Genomic DNA, 18,917 nt, shown 5'->3' with positions numbered 1-18,917 from the left:
GTTCTCCAGAGTTTTGCCCTAATGACCTTGAATATTGCTTAAACAGATTGTTTTAAATACTGTTTTCCTTTCATTTATTTTTTATGTATTTGATGTGTGAAAGTCTAGTACAGCCATTTTGCAGAGAAATGTTGTGCTTGTTTCATGCAATATACATAAAAAAGTTTATTTTAGATCAAAACAAGGCCTAACATAAGAAATGGGAGGGCATCACAGAAATTATTTGCAGTAATATTGGTGAGCTGCTGCTGTGTTACAATATTGAAAACACACATAACTATCCCTGAACATTAGATGTAAACACATTTAGGGCCTTATTTATGAGAAGTGATGCATCGCATGATGGATGCGTCATATTTACTGTATGATGCATCATGTTACAGATACGTCAGTATTTCTGACATATCTGTAGGCGCAAAAGTGATGCATTGCTGGGGTATGTCTGAAAATAGACGCAACTCCAGCAATGTGTCCTTTCACATGGGGCTTGCCTGCATCAGTCTAACACCTGCTGTGAGGTAGGTGTAAGATATTGACGCAATGGCGTCCTAGAAGTGGCGCACTGAGTTCTCATAGATTTCAATGCGCCACTTCTACAAAGCTTTTTGCGGGGCAACACCCACCCTGCATACATTATACCTGGCGCAGGTATAATGTGGTGCAGGGGTTTAAAAAGTGATGCATCTGCCTAGATGCGCCACTTTGTAAATAGGGGGCAACATGGCACATTTTTTACGCTGCCGGTACGTCGCAAAAAGTGACGCACCTGCAGCATAAAAGTGAAGCAAGGCCTCATAAATAAGGCCCTTAGAATTTGAACATGTGTTCCTTTGCACTGTCAGGGCCCTAATGAAATGAAATAGTGTATTTAATAAATCATGCAGCTACTCAGACTAGAGTGTCCTGGCGCTTGACAGCGGGAGGAAAATGTGCGTAAAAGACCCATCAGTTATTAAAAAGCCAGGTTTTTCCTGAAAGAGTAGGTCTGTGGTTAGTCTCAGAGACTCAGAGTCTATTCCACAATTTTGCGCCTAGAAAGCCGAGGGATCTGCCTCCAGTGCGGGCACGGCATATTTTAGGCACGATGGCCAGGTTGGCATTGGAAGATCTTAGGGGTCTAGATGTTGTGTAGCGATTAACGTGCTTATTCAGGTAGCCGGCTCCTGAGCCAGGGAAAGCTTTAAAGAAGATGGTCATCGCTTTGAAGTCAATCCGTTCTTTTTTTGTGGAGCCAGTGTAGAGACTTAAGAATAGGGGTCATACTAGATCTGGGTTTAGGTCTCAGGAAGGCTCTGGCCGCCGCGTTTTGTACCACTTGTAGGCGCTGGATAAGGAATTTGGGAAGACTGAGGTACAAGCTGTTGACATAGTCAAGCTTTGATGTCGCCAGTGCCTGCAGCACGATCTTTCTGCTCTCAAGCAGTAACAGTGGCAGGAATTATTTTAGCATCCGGAGTATGCCAAAGCAAACGCCAGTTAGATTTTAGATTTGAAAGCACATGGACAGTGTCTTGTCTATGACATTTCCTACGTTTTTTATTTTCTCTTTTTCCGCGGGCGGGGGCGGCAGATCTTATGGCAACCAAGAGCTCCAGTCAGGTGTTTCTGGATTACCAAAGAAAATAACTTCAGTTTTGTAAGGATTGCACTTCCACTGATTGATCATAAGCCAGTTAAAAACCTTTGTGAGGCAAGACCTAATCATTGCCCCATCAAAGTCGGTTCCTTTTTCACACGTAAAAATCAGCTGAGTGTCATCAGCATAGGAAACAATTTTGGCGCACTCTTCCTCTATCAGAAATGCAAGGGGGGATAGATATATATTAAAAAGGGTAGGACTGAGAATGGAGCCGTGAGGGACACCTACATTCATGGCCGGAACCGGGGATGAGAAAGGGGGGAGCCAGATGTCCTGAGATCTATTTGCCAAGAAAGATGACATCCATGTTAAGGTGGTCCCCCCAGGCCGATGTTAGCAAGTCTCTCCAGGAGCCTCTCATCTGGGACCGTATCGAAGGCCGCCGACAGATCGAGCAGTATCAGAACAGCCTTGCCTTCCTGTTCCAGCTTACCCTTGAGAAATTCAGTCACTTCCAGCAGAGCGGTCTCCGTACTGTAGTTAGCCCTAAAACCGGATTGGGACTCATGAAGGAGCTTCCCATCTTCAATGTATTTTTTGAGAGCCTGGTTTACATGCTTGTCTAGTACTTTGGAGAGGGCCGGAAGAAGGGAGATTGCCCTGTAGTTGGTTGGGTCCGTCGGTTTGGCCTTAACCTTTTTTATCAGTGGAAGAATCTTAGCATTCTTCCATAATTTCGGAATGTTGCCTGAGGCGAGGTAAGCATTAAAGAGCTGGTTTACCGTGGGGTTTATGGTGGGAGCTAATAGGGTCAGGATATTCGCTGGGCACGGGTCGGTAGGAGAGCCAGACTTAATGCTTTGGAGAAGGGTCAGTGACTCTTTAAGCTGAAACTCAGGGTAAGCTAGTGAAGATGGAGGATCCAAGAGGTGAAATATGCTATTAGAACCAAGGTAGAAGGCCAGTTCTTCCTCTGAGCGGTTATTGAAGTCATGTTGGATAACGGAGATCTTTTTGTGGACGAATTGAGCTATTTGCTTAGACCATTCTTCCATGCATGGCCCTTCCTTTGTGCCGGCTTTCGGGCAGTAAAGGATTTAACTATACTAAAGATTTCCTTACTCTTATTTTGGGCAATTTCTATCTTGGTTTGAAAGACGTTTTTCTTGGCTGCCTTCACGAGAATGTAATGAGCTTTTAAGTTGTCTTTATACACCTTCCTGTCCTCAGGTGGATAGGATTTACGCCATTTCCGTTCCATTTTTCTACAATTCCTTTTGCTAGATCTGAGGGAATCATTAAACCATGGAGCTGGTGGGGCCGAACTCTTTAAGGAGCGGGACCCAACTGGTACCACTGCATCAATGTTGGTTCAGAGCCATGAATCTATTGAGAGGGTGTCTGAGTCGGTGAGGAATGACCGAGGTCATCAGCTAAAATCGGGATGGATATTTTATGGAACGTCCTGTAATTAGGGTCCCTCTGCTCTGTGTTAGCCCGAGGGCTGTGGCAGAGTTGGGAATGACACATTTTAATAGGAGGTGGTCAGACCAGATAATGGGAAGAAGTAAGCTTACTGATATGTCAAAGTTGTGAAAGATTTGGTCTAGAGTATGGCCCTTCTCATGGGTGGCCGAAGAAATAGATGGAAACGTGTTGGAGGCCTGCAGCGTGTCCAACAAGGACATTTTTGAGGGTCTTTTCCATTGTCCATATGTATATTGAAATCTCCCAGAATAAGTCAGTTGTTGTATTTTAAAGCCAGGGAGGTGGTGGCTGTATTAAGCGTAGTAATAAAAATTCCAATTGTGCTGGGAGGTCTGTAAATCAGAAAAACAGCAGTGCTGTGATGGGGGGGTAAGGTACGGCGGAAGCCTAAGGACTCTGCACTCTTGATGTTTTCCATCGGGATGGGAGAGCAGTCTAGTTTTTGATTGTATATTTTGGAGACACCGCCCCCCTTCCCAATCTCTCCTAAGGATTTTATAACCCGTAGGGATGGCCGAGGTGATAGTAGGGTTAGAGGCTTCAGACAGCCAGGTCTCAGTGAGAAATAAAAAATTAGGCTGTTCGTCTAAAAGTAGGCCTTAAATGTGTGGTTCATGCTTTTGCATAGAGTGACAATTTAACAGGGTGGCCTTTAAGTCCTCTATTTTCTTATTGTTTTTACACTTATTGTTGCGTGGGAGGATCTTGGGTGCGAGATTCCTGTGCTGGAGGAGAGACCAGTTGCACTTATTGCATCGAAAGTCTACCTCCAAGCTCGGATCAGCCGCTGTACACTGACATAATGGTAGCCGCCTAAGGCTAAGCAGTTTTTTTCTATTGTAATATAGTGGAAAAAACTCACCGGAGGAGAAATGGGCAGCATGGCCGGCGCTGGACGCCCCCGGGATGCCTCACGGCACAGACAGGCTTGCCTTTGGCGTGCTCGCTGCGTTTGTTCGTTTGCATCGGGAATATATTGGCTAATGCATATGATGCAAACTGGATCACTAACGCAGCTGAGGAAGTGGAAACTACGTTGCCAGAAGTGAGGAGCCCGATAGTAGCCCCAGCCCTCCGCACAATCGGAGTATCAGCCGCGGCGGACCAGGACTGGAGGAAAAGCAGGAAGCGAATCAAAGCAGCTAAGGATTTGTAGGCAAGCAGAATCAAGAAAAGTGCAAGTGTGCGTAGGTAGGAGAAATTGTTAAAAAGCCCAGAGTAATTCAGCCACACATATACAATTTAAAAAGTATTAATATAGCAGAGCAGGAAAAACTAAATGTTACTGCTGTCAGCTGCGACCGTCCGTTTACATCGGGAATATATAGGCTAATGTCTATGATGCAAACTGGATCACTAACGCAGCTGAGGAAGCAGAAACTGCGTGGGAAACAGGGGCTCAAATTGGATCATAAATTCAAAGCTGTTCTGAACAGGGGCCCCCAAAATATGTTTGGCCCAGGGCCCCCAAAATCCTTAAGATGTTCCTGGACGCCCCCCCAAAAAAACAAAAAAAAGATGTAGCTAAGGAACATTATTTACTTTATTATTTGGTGTGTCACACTCTGTCTGGATCGCAAATCCATCCCCACCGTCTTACTCTTTTTATTTCCTGATCAGAGTTGCAACTGTGTGCAGTCAATAACTGACTCGCCCAAAACAACATTTCCCTCAAGCCAGTCTTTGGATGGAGAATTCAAACAAATGTGTGCTTGCCTCCAACCCTGGGCCCTGACTATCTATCTATACTTTCCTAACCTAGCGAGACTGCCACGGAAGAACCGGTAAATGATGGCATGCATGGCACGATGAGTGATTGTTGTTTGTTGTGAATGTCTATTCTACAAAGTGACTCAAGTCAATCTTTCCCTTCTTGTTGTTAAATAACAAAATTGTACTACTACAGGCCGACCCATTGCATTTTGAGTTGGGAGTGGACGAGGCTGGAGGACTCACTCGGGAGTCGGACACTCTTGGTACGGACTCGGAGTTGGACACCAGGACCATACTCGCAGTCAGTATCAGGTCAGGACTCGAGCTTAGAGAAATGCCACCAGAAGAAGATGGAATTCTTTTAATTCACTGAAACCAACCGATTTGGATGACTGATGATGACTTTGAAGTTGCCTAAAGGTAAACAACAACACAGAACACACCTACATGTCTGTGTAGTGGTGGTGGGCGGTGAGTGCACTGTGACTGACAGCGGCGCATTGATTTTTTTTACTTCATTTAGAAAATGCTATGTTGCTGTGTGTATACTATGTAGGTGTGCACAATGCTCAGTGCTGTCTGGCTCTAATCCGAAATTAAGTGGAGTTTGCGTTGAGGTGGCCTGTTGTTGGAGGTAACTGCTGGAAACAGAGTCTGATTTAGCCATGCTGCCTCTGAAAGTCTTCTTGTTGCATTCCTTATGCAGTTTAACTTTTTGTTTTCTCATTGATTTTTCAATATTTTTTTAGTTTTTCCATCTACAGGCCCTTGCCTTGACCCTGCGCCATACTGAAAAAACAACTCACATTTACCATACCAAACCGCATTCACCAGGCACCCAAGATTCACGGGCAGAGAGTCCAATAGGAATGCAGAGATACAACTCCCAAATTATACAGTATCTTTTTTTTCTCTTCAATCATTACCACTGTGTGTGTTGTTTATGGTTGTCTATTTTACTCCTACAGATATTTTAATTGTATTTGCTATCTTTCTAAGCCCGGTACAACAGAACATAAATATAATGTATGTAACTTGGGTCTTTCTGGGTGCAGACAGACAATTTCATAATTAATATACTACCCTGTACTTGTCTACTGCCACTCATCATCATGCATGCATTTCCTTTTCCTCCCATAACAGACTTTTGATGGTCGGCTGCCAAGCTGAGTGTTGTCCATTTGTAGTGTTTGTCTTTGTCAAACCTTTCCCTCAAATCCTCCTTCCCAACCATCCATCAAACCCCTAACCCTCTTCTCCCATGATGTGTGATTTATTGAGGTGTGACTTTTACACCATTAATTGATCATACACTTGGTGGGGTGAATGTGGTGAAAGCAACACAACTCAGTGGAGGGTGAGGAGGATCTTATTCTTAACTAAGCTCATATAGCCCACACTGGCAGGCAGTATATATTATATAATATCCACCCCAGCACAGTGTATGATATTTTTTTCAGAGGAATAACTGATTGCCAGCATCATCATTCAGGCACTGTATTAATTTGCGTTGATGGTTAAGCTTGTCCACTTCGTACTGTTCGTAGTAGCTCAACATTTTTCTGATTATAACTCCACAGGGGACGCACTGGGCCCTTATGATCCGAAGGCACGCACATCCAAATGAGCGCGCAGTGACAAGAAAGATATCTTGCCGGTTATCAGAGAAGCGGCACCTGCATGAGGACTTGCTGTGAACGCGGCCTCGGGACCAGGAATCCTGAAGAGAGTGAAGGTGCATAGAGACCTGAGGGACCCCCCACCCTCCTCTCATTCATATCATATCAGGAGCCTAAAGCAATAACCTCAGATGGCTAAAGACAAGGACCCCAAAACACAGAAACAAGGGAAGATGGACAAATTTGCCAAGGTCCTAACTACCACGGAGGCCTCTGCCATGGCGCTTGCAGACGTCCTGGATAACACTGTCATCCTTCAGGCCATCCAATCGTCAAGGGAGGCACTAGACGGCAAAATAGGCAAAATTAAAATAGATGTCAACCTGCTGCGCCAAGATCTCCAAAACATCTCGGAAAAAGTTACTCAAGCCAAACAACGCATTACGGAGGTAGAGGATACCTCACACACTCTCAGGAGGGAAGTCACGGCCTTGACGAAGGCCATGAAAGATGTGGCATGGCAGGTCGACGATGCAGAAAATTGCGCTCGAAGAAACAACCTACGCTTCCTAGGTTTCCCAGAAGCCAGAGAAGGATCAGATGCTGGTTCCTTCCTGCACAGATGGCTGACGGACTAGCTCCATGATGCACGGTTCTCACCTTGCTTTGTGATCGAACAGGCACATAGAATACCAGGAGCAAAACCACCGCCAGGAGCCCCACCTCGTCCGTTGATTGCGCGTTTCCTCAACTATCAGGATAGGGACCTCATCCTCAGAGAAATGAGAAACAAAGGAGAAAAACGGATGACAGCAACAAAATAATGGTGTTTCCAGATTACTTGAGGGATGTGCAAAAACAACGCAAGACATTTGACTCAGTGAAAGAAAAGCTGCGGAATTTACAGATCACGTATATGTTGCTCTTCCCCGCCAAACTTAAAGTGATTTAGCAGGCTAAAACACTGTTTTTCCATACCCCAGAAGAGGCCTGGCAGTGGTTGGAAGAGCACCCTCCAAAAAAGACACCAGGGGGCTCAGTGACACTTCCCAAAAAAGGCCCTCCAGCACTCAGCGGTAGACCAAGATCACAACGATTAAAATGGAGAAATAACACAACCACGTCGAGCGAACAAATCAGGGTAATGTCATACCGAAGTAAGACACCTGCTAAGTCAACGCCCCAGGCCTCGGATTTGGAGAGCACGCACCTGACAGATAAGCCCAGTGGGGAGTTGCGAGATAGAGAGACTAGGAGGCAGCAATCGGCAGAATGCGCAGACCAAGACATTACGTCCGATTCGGAGGGGGACCCCCCTTGATGAAGAACATTAATCTTCTCAAGGAACCTATAGATGATGATCCTGAGATTGCCATGAACACTCAGACCCAACAAGCAGATACTGAAGAATGATGAGGAGTACCGGGCCACCGGAGGGCCACAGGGACAGTAAGCTTAAGAGGAGGCTTCTCTTTCCCCTTTGTGTGCTTTTCCTAGTGTACTTGATTCTTCCCTTACTTTTGTTCTCCCCCCTATTTGTTTCAGTTCTACATTTCAAGTTTGGACTACTGCGTTGACTGTTTGCGTGGGGTATCTCCCTCATATCCCCTTCAGCTGTGGACACAGGTAGCCAGAGACGTTAGTCTCGGGGGTGCTTAGTTTAGTCCTATAAAACAGCAACGAGAAAGCTGGGCAAGTAGGGACACACCTGAGGGAAGGATTTTGGGAGGGTGGGCGACAGACTTCTCGAATCCGAGCAAGACATAGTTGGTCATGTTGACCCTAGGGATAGTCGTTTGGGTAGTGGTGGAGTGTAAGGGGGTAGGTTGGGGGTTGAGGGTTTGAATACAGTTAGTAAAAAGGTTAGAATAGGTAAAAAGTTTTTGAGACAACAGATACGGAGACCTGGGAGGCAGTTTCGGCAGTGAGGAAAGCAACTCGCAATTGCACCATGACAGCAGTTAGCAGTGACTCATACTCAGTCCTTTCCTGGAACGTCAATGGGATGGGGAATAAAGTCAAAAGAGGACTGGTGTCGGCGTACATCAGGAGATTGAAGCCAGACGTAATATTTTTGCAGGAGACACACTTGAAGGGTACACAATGTGGGTTTCTTGGTAGAGGGGCATATAAGACACTAGCTCATGCGGGATTCTCCACCGGGGCGAGAGGAGTGGCCATCCTAATTTGGAAAAGTCAGCCGTTTAGAATCGAGCGCACATGGGCAGACCCCAATGGAACATATGTGGCGGTCAAAGGTATTTGGAATAGAAGGGACGTCACTTTTATAAGTGTATATGCGCCCCCCAGACTACAAAAGCAGACACTAGCGAAGCTCGCTGACATTCTCCTGGAGGCGGGTTCTGGTACCCACCTTATTGTGGAAGACTTTAACGATGTAATAGACCCTCTATCCGACCGTACGACAATTCCTACGGGAGGGCCAAAGGGGACGCAACTCAAACGTTTCACAGACACGCTAACATTAACAGATATATGGCGAAGACAGCATCCCCAGACTAAAGCCTACTCCTTCTATTCAGGTGCTCACAAAGTCTTTTCAAGGATAGACTATATTCTAGCCCCAGCAGGGGAAGCAATAGGGGTTCAAAAGATAGACTATCTGGCAAAAGGTCTCTCGGACCACTCACCTCTTTGGCGCACAGTGGGCATAAATACAAAGCGCTCTGCCGCGGGGTGGAATCTCATTGCATGGGAACTTAAGGACCCTAAGGTGGCCAAGGAAATTCGGGTGGACTTGGAACTTTACTTTCAAGAAAATGCGGGGTCCGTGGAATCCGCCATCACCCTATGGGAAGCATACAAGCCCGTCTCACGGGATAGAGCCCAGAACATAATAGCCTATAAGAAACAGAAGGAATCTGAGGAGATTGCGGTGCGTGAATCCAAACTCCTTTGTTTCGAAAAGCTAGCCCTTGCAAGCGACGACCCCTTCCTGCTGAGGAGAATGCGAATTCTCCAGCGGGAATACTCCGCCCTGGCCAGGAAAGACGCACAGCACGCAATACAAGCTATGCATTGGCGCCTTTATGACGCTGGAGACAAAACAGGCCGGCTGCTTGCTTGGCTCAGTAAAAAAGAATTGGACATCCGGTGGGTGACTCATATAAATACATACGGCGGACAGATTCACACGACGCCCATGGGGATAGCCAATGGCTTTGATGGGTACTATGAGGCCTTTTATGCAAAACGACCACTGGCGGAAACGTCGCAAATAAAGAGTTACCTTGATACAATAGAGATCCCCAAACTAGCAGTGAGTGACATACAGACATTAGAGGAACAGATCACGCTTGAGGAGATTGGGGAAGCCATCAGTCAGTTGAAAACTGGGAAAGTTCCAGGTCCGAATGGATTACCACCTGAACTCTTTAAGCAAAACACGGCACTATTCAGCCCTCATCTGCTCAATCTGTTTTTAGAAGCGCAGACGGTGGGTAGCCTCCCAAAGGATCTTCGAACGGCCACAATAGTGGTAATACCCAAGAAAGATAGGTCACCACAGAAGTGTAGCTCATATGGACCCATCTCTCTCATTAATTTAGAAACAACATTTTTAGATAGAATATTAACTAGCAGGCTCACCGGAGTCATATCCAGCCTCATCCATCGGGATCAATCAGGCTTTATGCCATAGAGGTCCACAAGACTAAACCTACGAAGACTGCACAACTGGCTGGAAGTAGCGAGTACTAGAGCAGATCCCCACCTCATCTTGTCACTTGATGCTGAGAAAGTATTTGACACTGTCCACTGGCCCTTTCGTATGTCCACCCTGTAAAAAGTTTGATTTGGCCCTATATTTAGGCAGTGGATAGCTATTTTATATGAAAGACTTCTGGCTAGGATACGGGTCAATGGAGTAGTTTCAGGGAAATTTCCAATAGAGCGCCGGACACGTCAAGGATGCCCTCTGTCCCTCCTCCTCTTCGCTCTGGTGTTGGAGCACCTTGCGTGTGTCACCCGGGCGCATCCAGACATAACAGGTTTCCGGAGGGGAGGGGATGGGTCCTCGGATGAGCGCATATCACTATATGCAGATGACATCCTTCGGTATGTCACAAACCCCGGAGAGACACTCCCGAATATTCTGGATAGTTTTGAATGCTACGGCACACATGCAGGATATAAAATTAACTGGGAGAAGTCTCACCTTTATCCAGCGGGGACAGGTGGGGGGGTCATTTGAACACATCAATATTTGGGAATATATGCCACCACTGATACAGCAGAAGCTTTAACTCGCAACCTGTATAGAGTTCTCAAAGATTTTAGCACTGATGTAGAAAGATGGAAGACTTTGCCACTAACGTTGTTGGGCAGAGCGGTGCTTTACAAAATGATAGTACTCCCAAAATTCCTATACATCCTTCAAAACACATATCAGCCGGTCCCAAAAGAGGCATTTGTAAAGAATGATGACACACTGAGGATGTTCCTGTGGGTGGGAAAACTCCCCAGAGTGACACTTTCAACATTGCAGCACAATAAATATAAAGGAGGCATATCCCTACCAGACATTAGGGCATACTACTGGGCGGCTCACTTGATCGTGGTAAATGACTGGGACATATGTCGGGCGACCACCCCACATATGTGCTGGAACGCACGCAATTCGAAAAGCGCCCACACATACACTACCTTTACGGAGGAAAGGGAGTCACGCAACTTTTAATGGCCTCACGAGTGGTGATAACAATGTGGAGGAAAGCGCAAAAACAAATGAAATGGAATGACCGGGTCACGAGGGAAACCCCTCTTTGGGTAGGGAAACGACTTAAAGAATTCACAAAGCTGAGTGGGTTCTGGGGATGGGACCTGTTGGGGATCTCTCCCCGAGTATGCCCCTTTAGAAGGAAGGCTCTCAATGGGCGAAATGAAAGAAAAGGCAGTCTCCTGGACGTATCGGACCATAATAAACAACAAACCGGACACCTTCTTGAAATTGAGGGCAAAATGGGAAGTGGTTCTAGGCGAGATCGACGACCTAGACTGGGAAATTTCGTTGATGCACCCCCAGGAGGTGGCTATTAAGTCCCGCCTTAGATTAATCCAGTTTAAATACCTGCACGGGATTTATTACGACAGAGCATGGCTGCATTATATAGGGAGAGCTGACACACCCAACTGCCTTAGATGCAACATGGCTAATGGTACCTACTTTCATACGATTTGGGAAGGCCTGCACATACAGGAATGCTGGGGAGCCCTACTGACTGAGCTAGAGGATATACTAGAGGACAAGATACCCCTGGACCCCATGTTTGTGTTGCTGGGCATTCATACAGAAGTCGATCTTCCCAAACAAAAGCTGACACTACTTAACTTAGGACAAGTGGTGGCCAAACGTGACTTGGCACGCAAATGGGGAACAGCACAAAGCACCTCAGTAGATGAGTGGAGGAAAGGAATGGACATGTATATGTTTGGGGAGAAAACAATGTATGTGGCTCGTGACTGTCCCAAAAAGTTCCAGAAAATATGGAAACAAGGATAAAGCACTATGGTCTCCTGATAGAGGACTCGCAGTGAGCCCCCACGGACACAGGTTAGCCAGGGGTGCGGGGTCGGAGGGAAGGGCTTGCGACAAAAGGGAACCGAGATTTTATCTCTACCAGGTTATATGTTACTGGTATATATACTACTGCCATTGAATGAGAATGACAATGTTAAAATGGACATGCGTTTGCTTCTTGGAACCTCCACTGTATCTGTACTACAATCAAGAAAATGCCAATAAAGATATTTTTTTTAAAAACATTGTTCTGATTAATTCAATTTCTCATTGCTTATCATACTCTCTTCTAGTGTCTGAGCTGAGTCTGTTCTAGTAGTCTAGTCTCTGGTGACTGTCATCAAGCTTGCATATAATACCAGCACTAACCTAGTTTTTATTTCAGTTTGTTAAAACGTCCCTTTTGATGAATAGTCCCCACTCCCCAAGTCCTTATCCTACAGTTCTAGTTTGCCTAGGAGGGAGTGGGACCTCACTTCAGATCTGATGAGTTTGCCTTCAATATCCAAAGAAATGCTAGCAATGCATGCTGCTACAACTACCATCAACATGATGGTACCTCGGGAAACCATGGAGCCCTCGCTACATCTAATCAGGTAAGAGAAGTCAACTATGGTTTATTGATCATTGTTGAACGACAATCATTTCATTCAATGGTTATTCACCCCCCACCCCCTCCGAGTCCTTAGGGGTTAATAATAATATATAGTAGAAGCAGAGTAGACTGAAGAGACTAGGAGAAGAGAGTAGTAGGACAAGGGAGGGTACCGCATCACTATTTTGTTTACAATATCAGCAGATTTTTTGAACAGGCTGCGGCAAAGGCAGCAGTGAGAAGTAAAACAAACAATCAATAACCCCATCAATTTTTTTTAATCATTCATAATCATAAAATGTAAAGTATGAACATTTTATTATTCCCTAAGCAAAATACCAAACCCAAAACTGGCCCACCCCTCTCCCTAACCCCAACCAATGTCCAAGTAGTGTCCAAGAAATGCCCATAAATAAAGAAAAACCCAACAATCCCCAACTCCCACCCACCCACCCAAAAACAGATTAAAAAGGGGGCTGAAGAGAGCACTAATGGCGGGTTAGGAGTTTCTCGAGGTGCCTCGCCACCTGTTCCTGCCTGGCTTCAATATCCGCCAGCCTTCGCATGATGCAGCGCTGAAACTGGTGTAAATAAGGGGAAGCAGCAGTGCTGGTGGAATGGTGGCGGTGCTGGCAGGCGCCCATTGGACCATGGCGACGGAGTGATGGGGTGGTTGTTGAGGCCTGGCTGGGGCCCGGGTCATCTACAGCAGCTTCTGCCTCATCCTCCAAGGCCACCAGCTGCTGGTACTCGGCCCTGATGGCCTCCATTTTCAGCCACCGGGTCGGGCTGCTATCTCCTGCCTGCTTGGTGTTTTTGGAGCAGCAGGAGTAGCTACATATCAAGAAAGAAAAAAGACAAATTGTAAACAATGCTCTTAGCAAAACACATAGAAAATGATGCCATGTGTATGGAGGGGAATAGCACTTGTTACAACACATGCATTTTCTACACATGCCATTACAACGCAAATCGTTACAACGACACGTTGTTACATCGTATGCCATTACAATGCAAGTTGTTACAATGACTTACTGTAGGGGGGGTGCTGGAGTTTGGAATAGTATAATTTACTATTCCAACTCCAGTGTGTGCAACAGTAGGCAAGGTGTTGGATAGAAAATCCAACAAATTTACACATCTTCTACCCCCTACAGCAAGTCGTTGTAACGACTTGTGTTGTAATGGCATGCAATGTAACAACGCGTAGTTGTAACGACTATGTATCGCATGCGTTGTAAACAATGTCTCCCAGGTGATTGATGATGGGTGGGTAGGAACTAAGGATACATAATGTTGTGCTTGAAAACTACTGTGTGTCCAGGGAGGAGTCTGAAACACCACCTCCTCAACCCTTTGAATAAAACAAAACCTCAAAAAAACCATTCCAGGCAAGTAAAGGTGAGACAAATACCACTACAGAGGAGCACCATCGTTCCTTATTGTCCTTCCCAAGGATTTTTACATTCATCATTGCATTGTTCTTTGAGTATTTTATTTTTGATTCTTCACCCTTGGCTTTGCTACTCACCACCATTGATCACCACCATTTAAGTTTTTTATACTGTCTCAATCTACTCTTCACCATTGAAACTACCCATCCATCCATATAATCATCCATCCAAAGTTCCAAACATGGTTCTCTGTCTCACTTTAGTCTCATTATCTCAACTACCTTTCAGCAACATACATTTGTCATTTGACATTTACCCACCCATGCATCCTTAAGTTGATTTCAATCAAAAGAAACCACCACAGGATTCCGAACACCCACCCAGGCAGTCATCCTTTCAGTCTTTCACACATACACTTTTTCACCCACCCAGGCAAGCTTCCTACCCGTATACCAACCTTTCATACATCCTTCACCCAACCATGCACCCTAGCTATCAACCACCTATTGTACTATTTATGCATCTGGCGCTTTCACCCACGCTTCCTTTGCTTTCAGTAATATATATTACATTTCATCCAACCTTTCCCCTTCCATCCTTCCCTTTTCCAACAACTCATAGTTAAAGGTTTTGTTCATGAAACGTTCTTTCTGAGTTTAAGATAGGAGCGGCCATTAGTTACTCAGCTCAACTTCAACTCCTGCTGTATTCACAAGTCAACAAGACTACACCTTTACAGTGAGCTTATAATTTTAATTAATTGTCAATAATAAGCCAGCAATAAGACTTATCACTGCCCGCCACTGTCACTGGCTCTACCCCTTCTGCTGGCGCCGTCACTGCTGACCCCGGCACTGGTGGTCGGTGCGGCTAGAAAAAAAAGATTACACATTTCTTAGATGCCGGATACACCTCCCCCTATTAATTAGTTTATAGCAAAATAACCACCATTCACTACAATTTGGATACATTACAGACAGTATCTTCTATCAAAAATATCAGGTCAGGCATTTTGTTGGTGGAATTTTTTTTAAAAGCCTGAAGTCAAGACTAGAGACAAGCTGTTAAGGAGTGGCTGGAGCTATTCATTGATGAATTTGATGTTTTGATAAAAAAAATAGGATATAGCCTTGGTTTGCAAATGCAATGGGGCCGTCCTCCTCGTAATTTCTCCCAGACATGGTGTACAGTCATCAGTTCACCCACTGCTGCTAATAATACTAGGACTAGCTAATAAGAAGACACAACTTTGGTGTGTTCAACGGGACCATTGCCACGCTCTTTTTTTTTGTGATTAAGCCTTCTCATCTATTACATGCGTAGAATACCTTACTTGCGCAATAGGCATGCAATTTGCACGGCAGAGGAGGAGTAGTCGTAGTACTATGTGACCAATGGGTTCTCTGAGTCTTAGAGTACCACCACCAGGCAGTCCGCAACAGGGTAGAGGGAAAGCTGACTGAAAAAGCAGAAGAAAGTAAGCTACAGACAGACTAGCAACTAGAGACAGTTTGACTTAAAGTAGAGAAACTTGAAATATAAAAAAAATAAGTAAATAGGATAATGCAGGGATCTACAAGAATTTAGAAATGGATATATCGAAGAGGAGTTGGAAAAATAATATAAAACGGGTAGACATCACATTATTCAAAAAAGGAGCAGAGAAATTAGAGCAATAAATATATATATGTTAACACCAGGAGGACTTACTGGGGCCAGCAGAGCCATTGGCCGATGAACTCTGTGAGGCACCTCCATCTCTAGTTCCTGGACCCTCACCCGCCTCAGCCCTCTTCTTGCCCCTGGACGCTGATGTAAAACATAAAGACAAAAAAAGATTAGTGATAATAATTTATAATATCTCCCCAGAATATATTTGACAGGCAAAGGCAATCGCAATAACATTGAACATTGAGTACGGACTCTAACTGAGAGCCGGAGTTTGACGACGAAGAAATCTGCAGATGGCACAGAGCGGGGCGAGTGTGCGAGCGGTAGATGGGAGACGGGGGTGGGAGAGCCACTATTATCAAGGCCCCCTGAGCCCTTCTGTGGCTCCCGAGCAGCACCCCCGGTACCAAAGCGAAATCCACACTGCAGCCGGAGAACAGATAGAGGGCGGACTCCAACGGACGGACTTCAACTGAGAGCCGGAGCCAGGGAGCCAGACACTGGAGAAGCAGCTGACGGCGTGGAGCGGAGTAAGTGAGGCGAGTTGATGAGGGGGAGGGGAAGCCAGTATCACTGAGGCCCCCTGAGTCCCCTGTGCTCCCGGAGGCCAGAGCCCCCCATGTAGCACCCACACTGTGCATTTGGCTGGGAATAGGGTGTTTTAGGGTATCCTAAGAGAATACAATTCCTTTGGCCCAATTAGGAAATAATACAGAGCCAACACTATTGACTGGATATTCCTCACCATGATAAGATCTTCCTTAACAGACGTAATTGGGAGGACTTAGATATGGCAGAAAACTGTTGCTAGAAAACTGCTGCTGAATGTTATGAAGTGACTCCAGAAGGGAAAATAGGAAATCAGAGCCACACCACAGTCAACGGTTGGAAGATTTTTTCTGATATTGCCTGGCCAAAACCTAAATGGTTCTATAACTGCCAAGTGTTTTCTAAGAAGGTCATAAACTGCACAACTGCACCCACGCTGAGTCCAGTCGCCTGCGGCCTCTAGCTTCCGGACCGTCGGTGGTCGCCTTGGTTGGTGCAGCAGCAGCGGTGGGGGCTGACTGAGACCTGCTGACAATTGGCATAGCAGCTGTTGTTGCCAGCCGTTGTGGCTCCTTCCTTTTGTACGAGTCACCGCGGAAGGAGGAGAAGTGCCCCGTCGGGTCCCGGGTGCAGCAGAAACTCGGGGAGGCTGCAGGGAGGAGCGCCTGCGGCACAGTAGAGTGTACGCCGGGGGAAGTGAAGGCTAGAGAGCGTCCTCTTCTGCCTCTCGGCCTCTCCATGGGCTCCTCCAGGGTTTTCCCCCGGGCTCCCTTGAGGCTAAACTCCAGAGCAGGTTGGCTTTAGCCCCGGGTCTCCTGACTACTTTTGGCACTGGGCCTCCTGACTTCCTTTGGCTCCCTGGGGAGAGGTGGTTTGTTGGCTTGCTGCAGCCATCCCTCCTGGTGATCGGCTATCCCCAAGGAAGAGGGTAAAGACTACCGGGATAAGATACAGTCACTGACAGCGGGGCCTCAATCTCAGGATGTCCCCCAAAAAAAACAGCTTCCCTACGTCAAGGAAACGTCTTTGTAAAAACAAAACCCTTGACTCAAGTTTCATCCAGAATCTTAAGGAGTTCACGGAATGCAGTCCCTGACTCGAAGTCTATTTTTAACGACACCAAAAACAGGCCTCATCACTCAATTTTTATGCAAACGCCATTCTAATGTTAAGAATTCCCCCATCCTGATCAACTTACCAGAAAGGACTAAGGCCAGCAATGGAACGATCCCCTGTTTGGAGAGATCTCACAATATTAACTCCTCTGCAATACTAGACCACAGCACTCAAATTGGGAGACGCCTGTCCCAATCCTACCCGTGGCCGGGAAATTAACATAAATATGCAAGTGAATCACCTGATTCACCAGGGGCCACCACCGCTCCAATTTTCGAAAAATACTTGCAGATTGTCCCTGTCAGGGTCAGTCAGCGTAAGGCATTGCATTACCAAGGTATTCTTCCCATTTGTTGCGAAATTCATAAGGTTCGCCGCTTTAGATCAAGCAGGAACTTGCCCCATCATTGGTTTCCCCGTTCTTTGGCAAGGCAATAGATTCACGCAATGCGGACTTTCAAGATGGCTGCCGGTGATAACAGGGAGGTTGCCGGTCCAGAGTTTTTTCCTCCTCCTCAGCGCAGCTGTGCTCGTGACTGCAATCGCGGCAAACTGCGCACTTCAACTGCCTTCTGAGGGAAGACGGTTGCACTTTTCTAGCGGCATTCTCCCGTTTTGGCAATTCAGAGTTTGTGAGTATTCGAGTTGTTCACAGCGATACCGTTTCCGCGGCTGCGGAAGGTAAGACTAATTACTCTAAGTCTATATTGGATTACAGTCGAGTTTGAAAGGAGCTTAGTACCGAGTGAGGGTTCTGACTAGAAGAATCCACAAGTCCTGAACAACTGTTCAATAAAAGGATTCAGATGCTTCTTGGTTAGTTTACATACCTTGCATCGCTCAGTGGTCAGTTAGAGAGCGTTGCTTGAACTAAGACTTTATATCCTGGTTTCTTGAAGGAAACGTAGAAAGCTGCACATTACCTCTGAGGTGTGAATGAGAACTTTATCTATGAAAACAAGAAAGGCAATAAGTTAGAAGAGTTATTCACAAGAAACCATCAAGTAAGTGTAGTTATGTATATATATATATGTATAAAGATACTTACCAACTTAAAGAAGCACTCATCCTCCATAAAGACGCATCTGCATATATCACCTGTAGAGGAGTTCTCAACCTGAAAAAGATTAAAGAAAGGAATTAACAACTGCACTTAGGGTGAGCAAGGTAAAACACAGTAATATACAAATAGAAAGAGCTGAGAGTTGTCAGAGACACATCTAGTAGGATTGGAATTAATTAGTATTCTCTTGACCTACAGAACACTGAGTAGCAGAGATAAATAGGAAGCAATCTACAAGAGAATAGACAGTCACTTAGCTAAGACAGGTAATCACAATATTGGAGGGGTACGTGAAAGATAGACAAGTAGATTACAACATTAAGATGTTAATGTGGATTTTCTCTTACAGGAGAACTTACCTGAGTAGAATCATTCCTGTCCAGTAGAAGAAGACGTGGCGTATCTCTTTTCTTTCCCATTCCCCTTTCCCCCTTTCCCCCCTTCTGCTGCCTGGGTATATGTATTTATGCATTCATGTATGCGAGTACATGCTTGGGTAGCTGAGTTGGGGAATTGAGGAAAAGTCATCGGCTCCGGCGGAAGCTTGAAGTTCTGAGTCTGGTACTTGACAGTCCCAGTCCAATTTCACTG

Source organism: Triturus cristatus, chromosome 3_1 (genome assembly GCF_964204655.1).
Source record: "Triturus cristatus chromosome 3_1, aTriCri1.1, whole genome shotgun sequence".
NCBI lineage: Eukaryota > Metazoa > Chordata > Amphibia > Caudata > Salamandridae > Triturus > Triturus cristatus.
Note: the sequence above shows the minus strand (reverse complement) of the source record.